The 19,164-nt window shown below is 31.9% G+C and overlaps 1 protein-coding gene across 5 annotated transcripts in view; it reads right to left on the minus strand.

Moving 5' to 3' along the window:
* LOC127735447 (retinal dehydrogenase 2-like) overlaps positions 1-19,164 on the minus strand; it is a 68,073-nt gene that overhangs the window by 39,878 nt on the left and 9,031 nt on the right. Inside the window, exons 1-2 of one of the 5 annotated variants that reach the window (XM_052245614.1) lie at positions 16,512-16,636; positions 14,312-14,418 (exon numbers count right to left, since the gene is read on the minus strand). The exons of 3 other annotated variants lie outside the window; for them this stretch is intronic. The gene's annotated coding sequence lies outside the window, so the exon portion shown is untranslated. Of the gene's footprint in view, positions 1-14,311; positions 14,419-16,511; positions 16,664-19,164 lie in introns of those variants that run through there. One more of the 5 variants, XM_052245613.1, reaches the window with a different exon arrangement.

Consider the following 19,164-nt stretch of genomic DNA (forward strand, 5'->3'; position numbering starts at 1 on the left):
GGAACATTAGATTTTTCACATTTACATGTTTTGTTCATGCATATTCCTTTCAATTTACATTTTTTAGTAAAGTTCCTAAATATTCTAAAAACTTTTCTTCCCACATTATGTTTACTTCCAATAACTTCAATTTCAGCGAGCATAATTCAATTTCGTGTATTACAGACATGCTAAATACAGACGAGAACATGACATTTTTGACGGTAATTAAAATTTTAAGTTTTTATTTCAATTGCAATTGAACTTTTTGTATTAATTTAAGATTTCAGTTATGTTGATCTGTAATGTACATTTGTATCTAATACACAAAATTAGGCAGACCTTACGCGTACAGTCCGACCGTATGCGTATTTTGAAAAAGTACGCATTCGCTCCAGACCGTACGCGTACGGTCCAAATACTAACATGGTCTGGAACATATATGTTGTAGGTCACTGTAAAACAATTTGAAGATGCAAATTTGATCAAAACACTCCTAAATAAAACTGGCTGAACTTGCATAAACTAGGTTTCAGATTTAGATGAGAAAATCATCAGACTCTAATAACATGAACTTGCAGAATACTTTAAACAAGACCATTGACCACCTACTTTACTTCCGGTTAATCAGTTAATAGGTCGAATGACCTGGTAGGCAAACATTTCCAATTGACAACATCAAAATTAAAATATTACTCTGATTTCAAGTTTCCCAGGAATTACTAAACAAATCAAAGTGGCTGCTCGTGTCTTAGTTCGTTCCCTTGATTTGTTTGGTATCAAAAAAAATAAGAAAGGCGATCAACATTACTTTCGTTTTCTGGTTTTATTAGAATTGATAATAATGAAGTATAGAATGAACATTCAAATTTAATAAACAGCAGGAAATTCTGTACAACATATACATATCTAAATATTATTAAAACTAGAGTATCATGTGATCTTAAGCTTGTATTGTTCACTTGACCTAAATATGATCATTGTTGGTTTTAAGGAACACATAGTTTAAGCTTTTTCTATTGGAGCGTATTCTAAACTTTGGACCTCTAGTGCTCGGTCCCTATGGACATGCATTTCTTTAAACTAAAATTTTCACATCCATTCTTCTGAAGCTTCGTAGGAAAATTTAACATCTTACATAGCTTACATGACCAACAGGGTCATGTACTTGGCTTGACTTTCAACCCTACAGTAATGGCTTCGATATAACCCTTTACTCATAATCTTATACCGAAATTTACATCTTTAGGACCCTGTACCGTACACATTCTCAGTAAAACAATCATGTACTTCGTTATTGGTGAACAAGGTAAATTCAAAACTAAATTAAATGTACGAATACTCAGAATTCTTATCTAGCTATTTCATTCATGTTAAAAATCTAACACTGCCTTTAATAATAACTAGCAAGTAACTGATAGACAGGCATTCTGCATTAAATAAATGAAAATATAACTTCTTCCTCTTTTTGTAAAAATCAACATAAATTTATAATGTAATTGTTTTTTAACATTTTTTTAGTAGTTCACCTACTAATTATATCAAATTGTAATCACTTTAATCACATCAAATTCAATGTACGGATGTTCCAGACCATATGCGCATTTAGACCATACGCGTATATGGTCTGGACCGTAGACGAACTTATTCAAAATACGTATACGGTCGGACCGTACGCGTGCCGTCTGTCTAATTCTAAGAAATTTGTCAAATCTAGAATTAAAAAATGAAATAAAAACTTTAACTAAATACAAAAGTCACGCTATATTGTAACTTTATCAGTTAATCTCCTGTATTAAGTATGAAATTGGGTTAAAAAGCTCACTGAAATTGAAGTTATTTGAAATACAAATAATGTTGGAAGATATGTTTTTAGAAAATTTAGGAACTTTACTACAAAAACCGTCAAGCCAGCTGTTTATTTGTGAGAAGACTGATAGAATTAAAATGAAATGCTTAATATATAGTTTTGACAGTTTCTCAGATATTATAAGTGATATTAAAGTCATGTATACATCTTGTGTATTGAATGGTTGTAAGGTGTACATGACTGTCTGTCTGGTCTGTGTCATATTTCCTTGACCTAATTTAATGGTTCATTAGTCAAAGTTCTTATTTCTTGATGATGTTTGCTTCCGAGATATTTTAAGCGATAGCTAACTTAATTTGGTATATCATGGGATGAATTTATACGGCCTCCATGTCTGTCTGAAAAGATTTATCTCACCTTGACATCATGTTCATTGATCATTGAATTGATAATTTAATGTATTGCTTGTTGTAAAAAAAATTGTTCACTTACAAATAACTTCAATTATAAACACTAAAACAGGGAAGACATTTAAGTGTGTCCAGTTTTGTTATAATAATTATGTATACAATGTAGGTTCTTAAATACGTTAATCCGATAGCAATTATCATACAAAAATATTAGATGGAGAGTGGTCTCATTGGCACTCATACCAAATCTTATTTACACAGGTACATTGGGTCATGATGATATACCCTGTCCTCCCTCTTTTTTACGAGGCAATATTTTGTAAAAGTTCTGATTTAGAGCCATTTAGACAAATGACGTTTACCTATCTATTCCTGGTCATTTATACTGATATTTTTACTTATTTGTGCTGTTTTACTATCCAGCTATTTTTATATCGGCAAACTATATAAAAGTTGGAAAAATTGCTGGAGGGGAGTGCAGGATACATTATTATGACCCCATGTCCATGTGCTTATGTTTAGTAACAATTTAATTAAAACTAGCAAAATCGAATTATATGTCGAATTTCTTGTCGGTGCTCATGTTTTTAAACATCAACATAAAAAACACATTATTAATAACATGTCCCGAGACTTTTGCTCTGTACATTTATAGTGACGTAAAAAAGTGATTATATACAAAGAATAAAAAAAGAAGTACTTGAAGATTCCAGTAATTATGTAATAACTAACGAATTTACTATGAATAGATTACTTTTTAGAAATGATGTCCAAATTGGCCTGTTTGATTCATTGATCGGATCATCATAATACAAAGATCAAATTAATGGAATAAAATCTTCTACAGATACTGTACTTTTTTTCATTTATCAAACTGATAAAAAAAATATCTACCAAGAACAAAAGCCCATGCTTTGTATTGTACTACCGGGATAAAAAAAAAAGCGAATTGATATTCTAAAAATAAAAAAAGTTGTGTGGACTTTAACGGTGTTTTTTTATGGACTTTAGCGGAACTTGTTATTGTGGACTTTAACGGCGTTTTCTTGTGGACTTTAGCGGAGGTCATTTTGTGGACTTTAGCGGCGTTGTGGACTTTATCGGAAATTTGTTGTGGACTTTAGCGGTGTTGTGGACTTTAGAGGAATTGTGGACTTTAACGGTGCCACAGAGCTTAAAGATAAGACTTACCAATGGGTTGACATTGCTGAAATTGTTAATCAATTTTCTTTAGCAGTTATTGCCCGAAAAGATTTTTTTAGCTTAATTTTGAGATTTTACAATTAGCCTAAAAAACTATAATAAATAGGGAGAAAATGTGTACACCAATATAAAATCTACATGAAAAAAAGTAAATTTTTTCAGAACACACAATGTATTTGTTTTTAAGAAGGAGGTTTTTAGTTATCCACATAATACAAAACTGGCAACTGAGCGAATTCAGAGCAGTTCTATTAGCTGGGGAAGGATCATTCTATATTTTGTGATGGGGATAAGTGATGCTGAATGAAATGAATGTGATGTTGTCTGGAACTGAAGATCAATAATTTTGCCCAAGACATGCTGAAAATGAATTTTCTGTACATTCAGATGCACATACGATTTGAAAAAAAAAGAAATAGGTGTGTACACAACGGAAAATATTTGTTTCGACGAAAAAAAATGAAATAAGTAATCCAGCATTATAACGGGTGAAAATGATTATTCTGTCCATGCAAAACCTCTTGCTCAAAAGCCCAACCCTTACCAAAGAAATAAATTGGTCGTCCTCTTATCAATTTTGTTCGTTTTTAATATTCGTCTTGTTTTTGTAGATTTAAAGGACCGGTCTTAAATATTGAAGTAAGCTCCCTTTCGATTTTTATAAATTTAAGTTTTTACGTTTCTGAGTTATTGGATTTTTTACATAATTGGAGGATTTTCCTGTTTTCTGACTATAACTCAAAAATGCTTTGAGCAATTTTGATGAAACTGTGTGTGCACGTCCTTTTCTTCTTCTTTTTTTTTAGGGGAAAAAGGGGGGGGGGGTATTTGATCAGTGATCACAGTATTTCTAGTTAATCATATAAATTCAGTTAAAGCATAAAGACGAGCTAAAAGGGTGACGGGCGTATCATGCGATCATGGCGCAGCTCTTCGTTGTATTTGGATTTGTAACCAAACCCTTATTTTTTTCAACCTTGAAATTGAATTTTCTATATAATTAACTATTCTGGATTATACATGTGTACAAAAATCAAGTCAGTGTAATTCAACAATTCTGTACATACAATATGTGTTCTTTTAAGGGATTAATAATTTGAAGAAAACTGCATGTTTGATATCAATTTTTTCCTGACTACTGTCCCAATGAAACCGAAAATATATTGTTCTTTTCTAATATAAATGTTTGGTTGCTATGCACTTTTTCAATACAAATAAATGATTGCTATGCACTTTTCCACCACTATAAATGAATGGTTGTTATGACTAGTGTGATGACATTCACCCCTGGCCTTTTAGGTAGGGTCTTTGTAATACATGTAATCTATACAGTCCTGAATCAAAATATGAATGGTTACTAGGTACTTTTGTATTAAAAAAGGGTGGTTGTTAAGTACTTTTAACATGACCTTGACTTCTTTCTGTTGAACTGTAAACAGAATAGAGACTTTACTCATCCTAAACATTTTCCTCATGTATTATTTGCTTCTTTCTATTATATATATACATGACACATTTTGGTTTCCTTAGCAACCATCCTAGCACCCTGAATCCCACACATTTTGTTGTAAAGACAAGAAACATTAATACTTGATATTTATAAGCACAACTTAAATGGAGTTAGATGCAAAACTGTATATTTTTTTGGAGGCTGTTGTGAAAATGCAAAGTTAGTAATCAAATTTTTTCATAAAATTATAATTTAAAAAACAGAAAGCACTTCGATAAACCTTGCTATTATTTCTAGAATTGAAATTATGTTGAATAATCCTGTCAAAGTATAAGCGGAGTTTATTGCACAGAAAAATTTAAGTTATTTTTTTACATGTTACTTAAAAAGGATTTGCAATTTTAGATGAAGTTATTTTTTTTTACATGTTACTTGAAAAGGATTTGCAATGTTAGATGACTCTCCTTAATAAACAACTTCATGGCGCCGTGAACAAACTCAAGGAAGTCTAAGAGCGTGTACATTAACTGCAATATTGATTGCTTAATTTCCCGTGGGAAATATTTCATGCATATTCAGATAACATTTTAGAAAGGGTCAGTAGCTTTGATGAATGCATGTAAGATCAAACTTAAATTATTATGCAATTCTACTTATTTGTAAAAACCAGTAAATTTTAAGCTTATTAATATTGTTCCTTTAAGCATAACTAAGTGACTTATTTCAATGTATACAATGTAAATAAAACTAAATAAAATCACGTTTTATGATTTCTTACAGTATGCTGTATTTGTGAATATAGTGAAACTACATTCATCAGATTGATTAAATAGTATGTTGATAGTACAACCCTAGTATTTTAAAACATTTTTAGTATACATTGCGAATGGGGTTTCTGTTACATTCTACTCAAATTTACCCTAGATTTCAATACGCTTTATTTCATTATAGTGAAAATTCAATAATTATACACAATGAAGGACATACGATTTTATTTCTTTTGAATTGTAAGAAAAAGGAATTATATATAAAATTCATTTACTGTATCATTCAGCTTAACAACTAACGACCATTACCTACTTTTATATTTTTTAAAAGCAGTAGACCCAGTAAAATTGTAAAATCATCCTTGAATATTATGGCAACTCTAACAATAAGTACAAATCTGAACAGGACACTGTTATGACCCATATTTCATCATTTGATACATATATATCGTATGTATATCTAGCATTGCAACGACAAACATGAAAATGTAACAGAAACAAGAATGGAAACAAAGAGAGAAAAAAAATAAGAGAAAATTTATCTTTTAGTTGTAAAAAAACATGATTCAATTAACAGTCTGTCAACCGAAGGAAAACAACCCAAACTGAAATACTGTCATATTTCACACCATTTTAAACTTTTCCATTGGTTGAAATCTTGGCATTTAAAAAAAGGATGCCTATCCGAACTTCACATATGAGGTGTAGGAATAAAATAGCTGTGAAACCGGTAGAGTACTTTAAACAAAAACGTTCAAAACAAAGCCAAAAATAACAATTTGACGGAATTATACTTAAGCAGAGTTTTTAATCTTTGCACTAAAACCATGAAAACGTAACTATATTTATATTTCGACCGAATCCCATTGCTTTTCTAGGTAAATTATGTAAATCTTTAAGGGACCAAAGGAGGTAATTTGCACATGAGGAAGAGAAACAACTTAACTGAGACGAAAGGCAAATAACTGTATATTTATCAAAGGTAAATACTAGAGTATTTTAAACTTCAATATATTCTGAAGAAAAATCAGCGTACTTTTATATCGACAAGTTTAGGCATGAACTCCTCACTATCCCCGAAAAGACAGTTGGTGAATGCCTGTCATAGTCCTCACTTGATACCGGTGTTTGAATCAGGTTTTACATCGCACCAAACGCCCCATCTCCCCCTTAGGCCTTGTTATGTCATATTACCGTCACAAGGAGAAAAAATATAACCATCTCTACAGATGTATTTAAAGAGATATTTACAAACTTATGTGCCTATTTGACCAAAGTTAGTTACTGTAACATGTGAGTCGTGGCGTCTTAATTCTATGTTGCGCGCCAGGCTGTCTAAGATACTATGTAAATTATGCTGCGATAATGCGACTTTTTATTTTTTCAATGAGTTGTACATTATGTTGTTATACACCAACAAATATTTTCGAATCACTATTCTGCATAAACTGATTTAGTAGACTATCAGGCGAACGAGGTTAAATATATCTTTCATCAAGCAGTTGATTCAGTAAATTAATAAGCCAAGGCCATGGTAAACAACACACGTCTCAAAGCCATGGTATGGGATTTTATGAAAAGATAAGCAGGAAATATGTTACATATTCAGTACATCTGACTCTCTATAACGACAGATATATTTCAGATATCAATAACAAAAGCTATTGAAAAAAGTAGTCTGATTATTGACTGAATTTTACCTCAGACACCATAGAAAGGTGCAAATTATTACTGATACGTAAATGCATTATTGTTGGTTTACAGAGAAAAACAAATAAACATACGCCCCTTAGCAGAATTGTTTCTCTTCGAATAAAATTCGTCTTAAGAATTAAAATAAGACTATTTTACAGTTCAATATATAAAAGACGCAGTTGATTTTTTTTTATTGTATTATCAATAACAAAATTCGTACAATTCAAAATAGCTGTAACTTAATCTTATTTGCATTAAAAAAATGTGCACTTGTACGTAAAATTTAGGTTTAAATGGCCAGCATTCTACAAAGGTTACGAGCTTTAACCGCTAAAGACTATTACAGCAGATTTCATTGAGTGTGTAGGGAAATGTAGAATCCTTGGTTAGCTTGCTTGTTAGTTGAACCGTGAAGTCATTATTAGGTAAGGTATACTACCCTCCTTTCGAAGTAGTCTAGTCTTACAGACAGATACATTGGTTATCTGTCGGACTAGTCTATTCTTAAAGGAGGGTGGTTTACCTAACCTAATAATGACTTCACGGTTCAGCTAACAAGCAAGCTAACCAAGGATTCTACCTTTCCGTACACACTCAATGAAATCTGCTGTAATGAAAGATTTTTCATCAACACCAACTTCACAAAATAAAAAGATATTATAATATTGCAAAGGATAATCTATAATATTTGTATATATATTTCTATAATTATCCTTTTAGCTGACCTACCCATTGATATGTAAAATCAACCTTTTATTTCGTTGCCTCCATGGCATGTCGACAGGCGCCATACCTTGTCTTGTTATTTGTTATAAATGCTTCCTTGATAATTCTGATATCAATCTATATGACATCAATGGACACACTATTAGTGAATTAATAAGGCTTTTGGTTTCGTGAGTTATAGAATTCATATGTTCCTACACGCCACATATTACTTTTTCCAATTACCTATTTGTTTTGAAGTTACACAAAATTGGGTGAATATTTGAAGCATAAAAGCATATCATCTTAAAGAGGATATATATATATATATACAATAAATATCAATAACTAAATGAAATATCTAATAAATCATGTCGGGGGTTAATCATTGACAGCTGTAAATAAATATTGAAAACAGATGGTGCATCTTTTTTCACAAATTGATAAGAATAAAGGAGATGTTATTTAGGTTTATTTTAAATGGTAAGACAATATTTAAGACTTACCGACCGTGTTGCTTAAGAGATTAAAAAATACGGAAAAAAGTTGACACGTGGATATAAAGGAGGAAATATAGGATGTCAACTATTGATACAATATCCGTTTAATCAACATCGGTCATTATTCATAAAAAAACTGATACGTAAAATAAAAGTATCGTCATGAAATAATTACTAGTTTAACTATGTGATGATAATTGCATATCGTCTGTTCAAAGACACTCTTCGAGGGTAACAGTATTGAGAATGTGGGACAGGCTGCGAGCTGTTGACCGCCTGCTTAGAATTGATCAATTACTATACGCGTCACGGCAGTAATCAATGTTACAATTATACAATGATAATTTATTAACTATGTTCTTAGAAATACTATCACCGTGACCTTATTTTTGTACAATTTGTTCATACATTTATACTATTGAAGTCGTTGCAATAGTGAATGTAAAGAACGAATTATACTTTTCCCGTGAAAGATACTTCTAAAGGCCGTGTTCACACAAAACGTCGCGTACTGTAAACCTGTTTACAATTAGTTTCATGTAATGAACACTGGTTTCACATTGAATTTGTTCTCATCTGTACATCGGTTTTACTTACCTGTACATGACAATTGTTCACACCAGTAAACAACATGTACACGTAATGTACATGCACATTACATAGAATTGAATTGTAAACATGTTTTTTGGCGGCAGACCAATTCAATTTTTTTTTCAGTTTTTCAATATTTGATTCTGGGAAAGGGGGAGGGGGCGGGTAGATCAATTGTTTAAATACAATTTTTTTATTTGTTTCATGAGGGAAGAAGAGCGGGGGTTTCAACATGGAGTTTTAAAAATGTTCCTGTGTGTTATTGAACACAATTGGTTGTTTCTTTTATTAATGTAATAAAACAAATGGCTTGTCCCACGAAGATGAATGGTCGTTACCTTACTGATATAGAGAACTTTGAAAGTTCTAATAATGTCACGAGTACGCAAGCTCAAACAGTGTAACAATAGAGAGAAAAAGGGATTTTGAAAATGATTGATTGATTGATTGTTGGTTGATTAACGTCCAGTGACAAATAATTCATGCGTTTTATGGATAATAAATTCACAATAAATACAATAGGTAGGTCCTGTCATAGAGGCCGTCCGAGATGAGCATCGGGGCATTGTGCAGTGCCATTGGAAAATGACAGTATATCGGATAGGGACAGAAATGTTGCTTTGCAATAGGCCACCTACTATGGTGCATAGGTTCTTAACGTGCAGAGAGCGTGGCGCGCACTCTTCCGAGGCATCGTTCTTAATGTCCCCATTCTGACCAGACGTGGCTGAGTACTTGTACATTCCTCATAGCCAAACGGACTGCCCACTTTGGGGAGGGTTTTACGGCCGATCGAAAGAAGACCAAAGCGACCATGGGGTGATTTTGGAAATGAATACTGAGTAGTTTGGACTGGAACTAACTGTAAACATAATTTGTCCAAGGCATAATGAAAATAAATATTTTGTCTTACAAAATGCAGAACTTTGCAAGAAATAGTTATGTACAAAAAGTGAAAATAATGTTCGCGCTAAATAAATAAACCGTGCTAAAAACCGGTGCAAAATGAATATTCTATCAGCAAACAATCCTCTTTCGCACTAAAATCAAATGGTCCACAAGGCTTTTAATTCAATGTTTTTAACAGAGCAATTTTTGAATTTTGTCATATAAATAGGTAAATAACTTAATTCATAATATTATTATAATAATTTTTATTCAATATATGTAACTTCCTTAAATATTCATAATAAAATTCACCGTTTCACAATATTTAGTTTAGTGTACATGCACTTAATCCGCACAAGGTCTACATTGACTATCGACTGCATCAAGGGTGTCATTCGGTTTATCGAGAGAAATGATCGTGAAAGAATACCTAACGGTGGTCAAGAATTGCGATTGGATCGTGAAAGATCTGGAATCGGATCGTGAAAGTAATTAAATGTAAATTCTACTTCAAAATCTGTGAAAAAATCGCTGAATTTTCAAAACGCGGAACAAATCCGAAAAAACAAATATGTCTGTCAAAATGATTCAACTTTCTCAACAATACTGTGCAATAAGATAAAGAAAATATGCAATACTTTATGAGAAAACACAAAAGGCGCAATACATGTCTATGGGATTCATTAAAAAAACACGCTTTTTGTACCTATTATGGTCACATTCCAATATATCATGAAATATTTGAAACTTAATCTTTGGTGTGTCCGATAGTACAGTAAAATAAAAGTATGCTCTTCCTTATAAACCGTTCATTTGTTATGAAAACCCTGAATTTTGTTGATTTTTCATCAAACTTGATCGTGAAAGATCAGGCAACGTTTCATTTCGATCGTGAAAGACAAGGCGTGACCAGACTTAATAATCAGAAAACAATATTTCTTTTACCAATTGATATACTTGCAACTGATGGAAGCGTGTAACTATTTTGATAAGAACGAAATTAAAGCTTTCATTTTTAATTTTTTTTTTTTAATTCAACACTTTACCTCAAAAGTTAAAAAAAAAAAAAAACGTGTCTAGATAAGTTGATTTCCAAAATAGAAAGACCTTCACAAGCGGAAATTGTCGAAAAGTAAAGGTATTTATGTATCCTTAAATGCATCCGCCTTGGAAATATATGCATTTGTTTAAGGGTTGTCACTTTCAGTTATGTGGAGTGTCGTTCGTGCATACATAGTATGAAATTTATTGTTATTTCGTGGCCGTGCCGACACAAACTAAAAAAAGGTACAAGGATAACGTTATTTCTAATTAATTGTTTGTTCAGTCTTTTCACTATAGCTATACGTCATTGTACCCAACTTAGTGGGGAAATTTTCATTCAACGTACTTCGAATGGGATGATCAGCTTGAACTGTAATTTAACCGATTAAGTTCTGTTCTCATTCGTTACAACTTTTACTGAATCTGCACTGGCATGTCTAACGATATCATACCGTTTTCAGTTCGCGTGTGAAAAAATTAAGCTCTGAGAATCGGTCTAGTACAATTCAGGCAGACCTCTCTACTTACCGCCACGATTTAGCCAATAATATGGGTATGCAACGTTTAAACACAAAAAGTTAACCATCTACCATATCTAATAGCGAAAACATAATCTTTCATTAACAATTTGAGATTTAACGATAACCATGCAACCTTTTGTGTTACAGTACTTTTTTAAGTTCTATGTCTCTTTATATACAACGTAGCAGATGTGAAATGGTTGCCAATGAGATTAATATATATTACAGACTAAAGAATACCAGAGCGCAAATGCTGAAATGTCTCGTCTGCTTTACTTATGATAGTATACATGTTGAACGTCTGTAATAGTAAGGGTTTTACTAGAAGTATCACATACGCTTAAGATTATCAATGATCCATAAAAAGAGGTCAAGATAAGATGAACCATGCCATACAGACCGGTACGAACATCCCGTACACCAAATATAGTGGTTCTGATGCTTACAGTACCTTAGAAACTGACAAATCTAAAATTTATGTTTGGCAAATGAATTAGGAACATAAGGTCGAAAGAATATGAACCCTGACCGACAGCCAGACATAGACATCTTACTATCATTCAATATATCAAATACAATTGAACTATTGCTTTTAGTATCTGATAAACTGACAAAACCATGAAAACTTAACAAAGACCAATGAACCATGAAAATGAGGTCAACGTCATATATGAAACATGCAGACAGACATGTACACCATACACCAAATACAGTGGCCCTATAGCATACAGGTATATATAAGCAAAAGACCAAACCCCATAAAATAAACATTGCCCAGTGATGCATGATGAGGTCAAGGATAGTTGAAACCTTTCTAGTCGAAAATGTACACCTTACAATCATAACTTACATCAAATACAGTTACCCTATAGATTAACGAATCCGCGATACGGACTTGACCACAAAACTAAACCTTGATCCACGAAATAAGGCACAGTCGAGGTCTGAAAATATTAATACTTTAAAATGCTTAAATGTATTGAGAATCTTCGCTTTATAAATATAATGGGCATACAAATGAGAAATGAAAATCATTAATACAAAATAAAACAATCTTAAATTGTATAAGAAAATAAAACTTATGAATGTCGGACAAGTAGACTGATATTGCTATAATTCACCTAGTCTGTGTGGTATTATAAGATAATTAGATAAAATGGCATTGCACGATTATAGCCCTGTTCACCAAAAAAAAAATCTAGTTTTTTCTATACCAATAACAAATACAAATTATCATATAATTGAAGAATGATTTGAACGTCTTCGTAGCATCAGATCTTTCACGATCCTTTTCACGATCTTCAAAAAGCGATACGTGATCTTTCACGATCCGAAATATCAATTTTGTGTAAATATTTCTTTTTATACAAAGTTTCTGATTATGCTTACACAAAATAACTTTGAGAACCATAATGAAATGACCTTTTTTTGGAGAAAAGTAGTTTAGTCATTCGAATTATGAAAAAAATCATGTTTGTTTACATTTTCAATGTCATTGAAATGTCAAGGTGCAATCTGCCTTTTGTAGTTTTGTACAAACGATGTACTTTTAAACCTGGATTTTCTCACATACTGATCATAATGTTGAACCATTTTGACAGACAGTTTTATTTTGTTGTAAATTTGTCTGTGTGATTAACCAAATTAGATTAGTAATTGACCTTGCATATGTCTTCTCGATAAGATTGAATTCACGATCCTATACAAGATACAAGAGCTTTCACGATCCAATCGCAATACTTGACCACCGTTAGGTATTCTTTCACGATCATTTCTCTCGATAAACCGAATGACACCTGTGCACGTGTGCATGTAGTGAAACCCTGTTTTAAACTACATGTAAACCTTTATTTTCTATCAATCTGAACGTAATGGAGTTTAGTTTAAGTGTCGAGTACACTGAGCGAGTACACTTACACCACACCGAGTTTAGCTCAATGTGAACACGGCCTTAGTTGTAAGATGGCAAATGCACAAGAGACAAGTCACTTTGTCAGTACACGCTATTACATGCAAGAAATATTTAACCTTTCACACTGTTAATCTTTTTATCAGAATCAAAAACAAATATGTTGGTGTCGTTATTATCCATGAAATATTATCTAAACAACCGCGAATAACATTTATGAAAACATTAAGGAACATGTTAATTAGCTTCGTAAGTAATAAAAAATGAACGCATTTCACAAAAGTAAGAATTTGCTATCAGAATCCAGATCACGGAATCACCAAGAGTAACAGATGTAGCAACTTTGATTGATTATAAGAATTCATAGAAAACTGATTATTTTATGCTATTAAAACAACGTTAAAAGAAATTAGATCGCTTCGAGTAATATGATAAATTATCTAAAATCCCAGTTGAACCCTTATGAACTAAATTTCTTCGACTAAATCTTTAATGTTATCATGTATTTGCGTTTAAATGGCATACGGAACAAAGTATTACTTATGTTTTCTGCAAAATTATCAGAGAAAACACAGAAGTTCAGACATACCGTTTTTATAGAATCTGTGGTCCTGCAACTAAATGACGTCAAAATGTATTTTATAAGAGATTAAATGATGCTTTGCTTGATTTAACAAGTGTGTTTACACATGCAGAACTTATGAAACTACATTTGGAACATTTCGATCAAATTACTTGTATGCTTATGAATTGATACGACTTTTATTATGTACATGATTTATTGAGTGAATTACATATGAAGCCTGGTAAAAATAATATATAAATTAACAAACACTTACAAATTAAAGATTGTTTTGCAGAGAGTTCCTCCAATTTCTTCTGATATTTAATCGTTTCGATGTATTTGTGGAGAAGGTAAACTACTTTACTTTGGTTATAGGCTTTGCTGGAAAGTACACAAGTACTGGAGAAGTCTTACGTTTTTGTTTGAATTTGAAATTACTTTACTCTGCATAAATTGATAGACAAGCTTACAAAGTGTTTGCAATCCAAAATTGTCTGCTCTATAGAGTTTTCAATGACAGAATCATTAACATATTGCAGCATTAAAATACATGCACCGTCATTTTGAAAACTAAGCCTTATATAAAGCGTTACGCTTCGCATGCTATGTTTGGTAGAGACTTGCATAATTAAACCTTAATAGAAAAGAAAAACACCTACTATAGGCTATGATTTAGATACAACTAATTTCTTTACAACTAATTTTTAATTACATTTTCTAAAAAAAAAGCTGTTATTAGTACATTTGAAACTTGTTCAAATAGGCCGTTAGAAATTACTCAGCGCCGATGAAATATATAATGTGTCTTCCAGAAAAAATGCGTGCGTTGATCAAAAAGTTGAATCGAATACGCCTTATGTATTTATACAAAAAGACCCATTACACTGTTGTTTCACCAAATTTGTCCTAATAACTTGGCAGGATGTTTTCTCTCAGTATGTACTGGATAAATATGAAATAAGCCCATTTTAGACAATGTACCTCCATAAGCCTGGAAATCTCATGGCTAGTCACATATGTCGGCATTGACTGTTTACAATTTTCAAAATGTATGCAGTTTAGTGGCCAATGGGTGATGAGAGTGCCATCCGCTATTGCTCGCAATGGCAAATCTAGTTTTCTTTGGTATTGTTCCATGTTTCAATCTAAATAGGATTTCTCCGGGTAGGTAAAGGTATACAGTTACCATTAGAGTAATTATAAATATTTGTATATGCCTTCAATTCATCTCAATATTTAAACTTATTGTTTCTCTAGTCTTTTCATGTTCAGATTATTTTAAGCTATTGACTTATTTAACTACTTTTTATAGGTCCCTTTTGGTCATATAGCTCTATACATACGGTTCTTATACATCATTGGCTTTCAACTATCTGGTTTTGACTACCTGATGAAGGTAAATCCAGAAAGCGCTTCGGACGTATATAATTATAAGGTGTTATTTTCATTTTTTTTTCATTTTTTTGGAGAGCTTTTAGTGACATTTGTATTTTCATATAATAGTTAAGAATGAAGTATTCTAAATTATTTCAATAGATAATATAGTATGGGAGTCCTTTTAACTGTAAATAGTTGAGTGTTTTAGACGATTAGCGGACATAACACAGTTTTTTTTTCTCCCTTTTTCGAATACAAGATCACCTAAGTAAAAAACAACGCCATCGCAAAAAAAAGACGAAGAGACAAACCTAAGGTTACTACCCACTTCACAAAGAAATAAAACTTATTAATAAGCTTCACGAATCCTACTAAAAGAATCAGGATGAACTCGAGTGCTCCAAGAGGGTCAGCTGTTTCTGCTTCACTATTGACAGTTGTAAAGAAGGAAATAATAATAATCAAATATCATTGTCTTTGCCATTGTTCTGTTATGGTTAAGTGTTTTTGAATCATATTGATGGATATACCATTTAACTTTAATGTTTTTTTTTTAATTTTCAATATTGGTCCTAGTACACTGCTGAACCAGTTTTACGATCGAATACATGACTCAAAATTAGATCCATGAATAAGAAGTAAAATAGAAAAAAAAATAATACATAAGTTTTGAAAGAACACTATTTCAAATAAAGGTTTGTTGTCGTGTTGTCATAAATTACTGACCTATATGACGACATGAAGATTGACATAAAAGGTCTAATTTTTATAAATACCAAGTAATCATGATTTTTAAGATAATTCCTTCCCTTTTTAATCGCACAGGGAATTCCGAGTTCAAATCTATAGAATCGAAAGTGTACTTTTTGCTTTCGAAAAATACCCTTTTTTCCCATTGATACCATATTGTCATGTGAGTTATCAATTCTGAGGATAATAAATGTTCTTCAAATTGAAAATTTTAGATGCCATTTCACATTAAAATTTGATATCAGATTTGTTTCACAGATATTAAAAGATAACTAAAATAGCAACTTTTTTGAATTTTTTAGTAACCACCTTCTAAAAAGTAAAATAAAAAGAGAAAGCTTCCTTACCCTTTTAACTTTAACTCAATCATCCACCTATGGTACAAGAAATGTAAATTCTGCTGAAAGACACGTAAAGGAACTAAATATTTCCTGTTTCACTTTAAACAATTACCGAATAAGACTCCAAGTGCACTTTTACAGTATACAATGTAGGAAGGCAATCTTTATCAAATCATAAATTCGGCAGGTATCAGCGAGAAAGGCAAATCATATCACATTTCCTTATTTTTATAAAGGTGACATTATCTACCTTTTATACTTCAAATGTATTTACTGCAGTCTCTACCGGTTTGATCGACTAAATGTATCATCTCAAATTGCAAGATACCAGTTTGGAAAGCATCATTTGCTTGTTTGGTTTACATCAAAATTTGCCATCAGCAACTATGTTTAACCCCGCCACATTCTATATGTGCCTGCCAGGAGCCAGTAATTCAGTGGTAATCGTTTGTTGCTGTATATCGTATTTATTTTTCGTTTTTTGTTTTGTACATAAATCAGGTCGTTACTTTTTTATCGATTGAATTGCTTTACATATGTCATTTCGGGGCCTTTTATAGCTTACTATGCGGTATGGGTTTTGCATATTGTTGAAGGCTGTGTGGTGACTTATATATATTCATTTACTTCTACGTCATTTGGTCTCATTGGCAATCATACCACATCTTCTTATTTAATTTTATATTTTTGAGTTAATCCAACAGAGTGCCACTAAAAATCTAAAAATACCGACAAATTATCAGATGGACATCTGGTGGGGGTACAACTAATACAATAACTCAGTGGAGATAACACTGTCAAATATACTAACACACATTTAACAATTACTATCCACACTGTCAAACATACCAACACACATTTACCAATTACTATCCACACTGTCAAACATAGCAACACACATTTACCAATTACTATCCACACGGTCAAACATACTAGCACACATTTAAAAATTACTATCCACACTGTCAAACAAACTAACACACATTTAACAATTACTATCCACACTGCCAAACATACCAACACACATTTACCAATTACTATCTACACTGTCAAACATACCAACACACATTTACCAATTACTATCCATACTGTCAAACATACTAACACACATTTAATAATTACTATCCACAGTGTCAAACATACCAACACACATTTACCAGTTACTATCCACACTGTCAAACATACCAACACACATTTACCAATTACTATCCACACTGTCAACATACCAACACACATTTACCAATTATTATCCACACTGTCAAACATACTAGCACACATTTAACAATTAATACCCACACTGTCAAACATACTAACACTCATTTAACAATTACTATCCACACTGTCAAACATACTAACACATATTTAACAATTACTATCCACACTGTCAAACATACTAACATACATTTAACAATTACTACCCCCACTGTCAAACATACTAACACACATTGAACAATTACTACCCACACTCTCAAAAAATTACTACCCACACTGTCAAACATACTAACACATATTTAACAATTACTATCCACACTGTCAAATATACTCACACACATTTAATAACTACTACCCCCACTGTCAAACATACTAATACACTTTTAACAATTACTACCCACACTGTCAAACAATTACTATCCACACTGTCAAACATACTAGCACATGCACATTTAACAATGACTATCCACACTGTCAAACATACCAACACACATTTAACAATAACTATCCACACTGTCAAACATACTAACATACATTTAACAATTACTATCCACACTGTCAAACATACTAACACACATTGAACAATTACTATCCACACTGTCAAACATACTAACACACATTTAACAATTACTATCCACACTGTCAAACATACCAATACACATTTAACAATTACTATCCATACTGTCAAACAAATACTATCCACACTGTCAAACATACTAACACACATTAACAATTACTATCCACACTGTCAAACATACTAACACACATTTAACAATTACTATCCACACTGTCAAACATACTAACACACATTTAACAATTACTATCCATACAGTCAAACATACTAACACACATTTAACAATTACTATCCACACTGTCAAACATACTAACACACATTTAACAATTACTATCCACACTGTCAAACATACTAACACACATTTAACAATTACTATCCATACAGTCAAACATACTAACACACATTTAACAATTACTATCCACACTGGTCTATGTTCTCACTTATTGTATTGTAAAATAATTCTGCCAGAAATTAGATGTTTTTGACCTTTAGTCGGTACGTTTTGACTTAATATTCTCCTTGAAAATCTTTCCTCTATTCGTGCATTGAGACATGAAAACAAGCACTTGTGCAAACAAACTGTAGACTTCAATATTACTAAACGTCTTGTATGCAATATTTGAATTGCATTGCTTGGTTTACAAGTTAATAATATATAACCGCTGTTGATCCATAGTCTATTAAAGAATTCATTATCAATGAAAATTCATTAAATATTTAATTCTAAGGCTCTGCTATGTTTGATTGTTATAGAATCGAAAGAGGCTAAAAAAAATCAGTGTTATAAGAGCTCTGCGTTTTTATGATTGTTAAACCAATTATGAAATATAAACATTTGAAAAATATGAACAAAAAAGTGTTCGAAAACTATTG

The sequence above is a fragment of the Mytilus californianus genome, unplaced genomic scaffold (assembly GCF_021869535.1).
Source record: "Mytilus californianus isolate M0D057914Y unplaced genomic scaffold, xbMytCali1.0.p SCAF_3, whole genome shotgun sequence".
Taxonomy (NCBI): domain Eukaryota; kingdom Metazoa; phylum Mollusca; class Bivalvia; order Mytilida; family Mytilidae; genus Mytilus; species Mytilus californianus.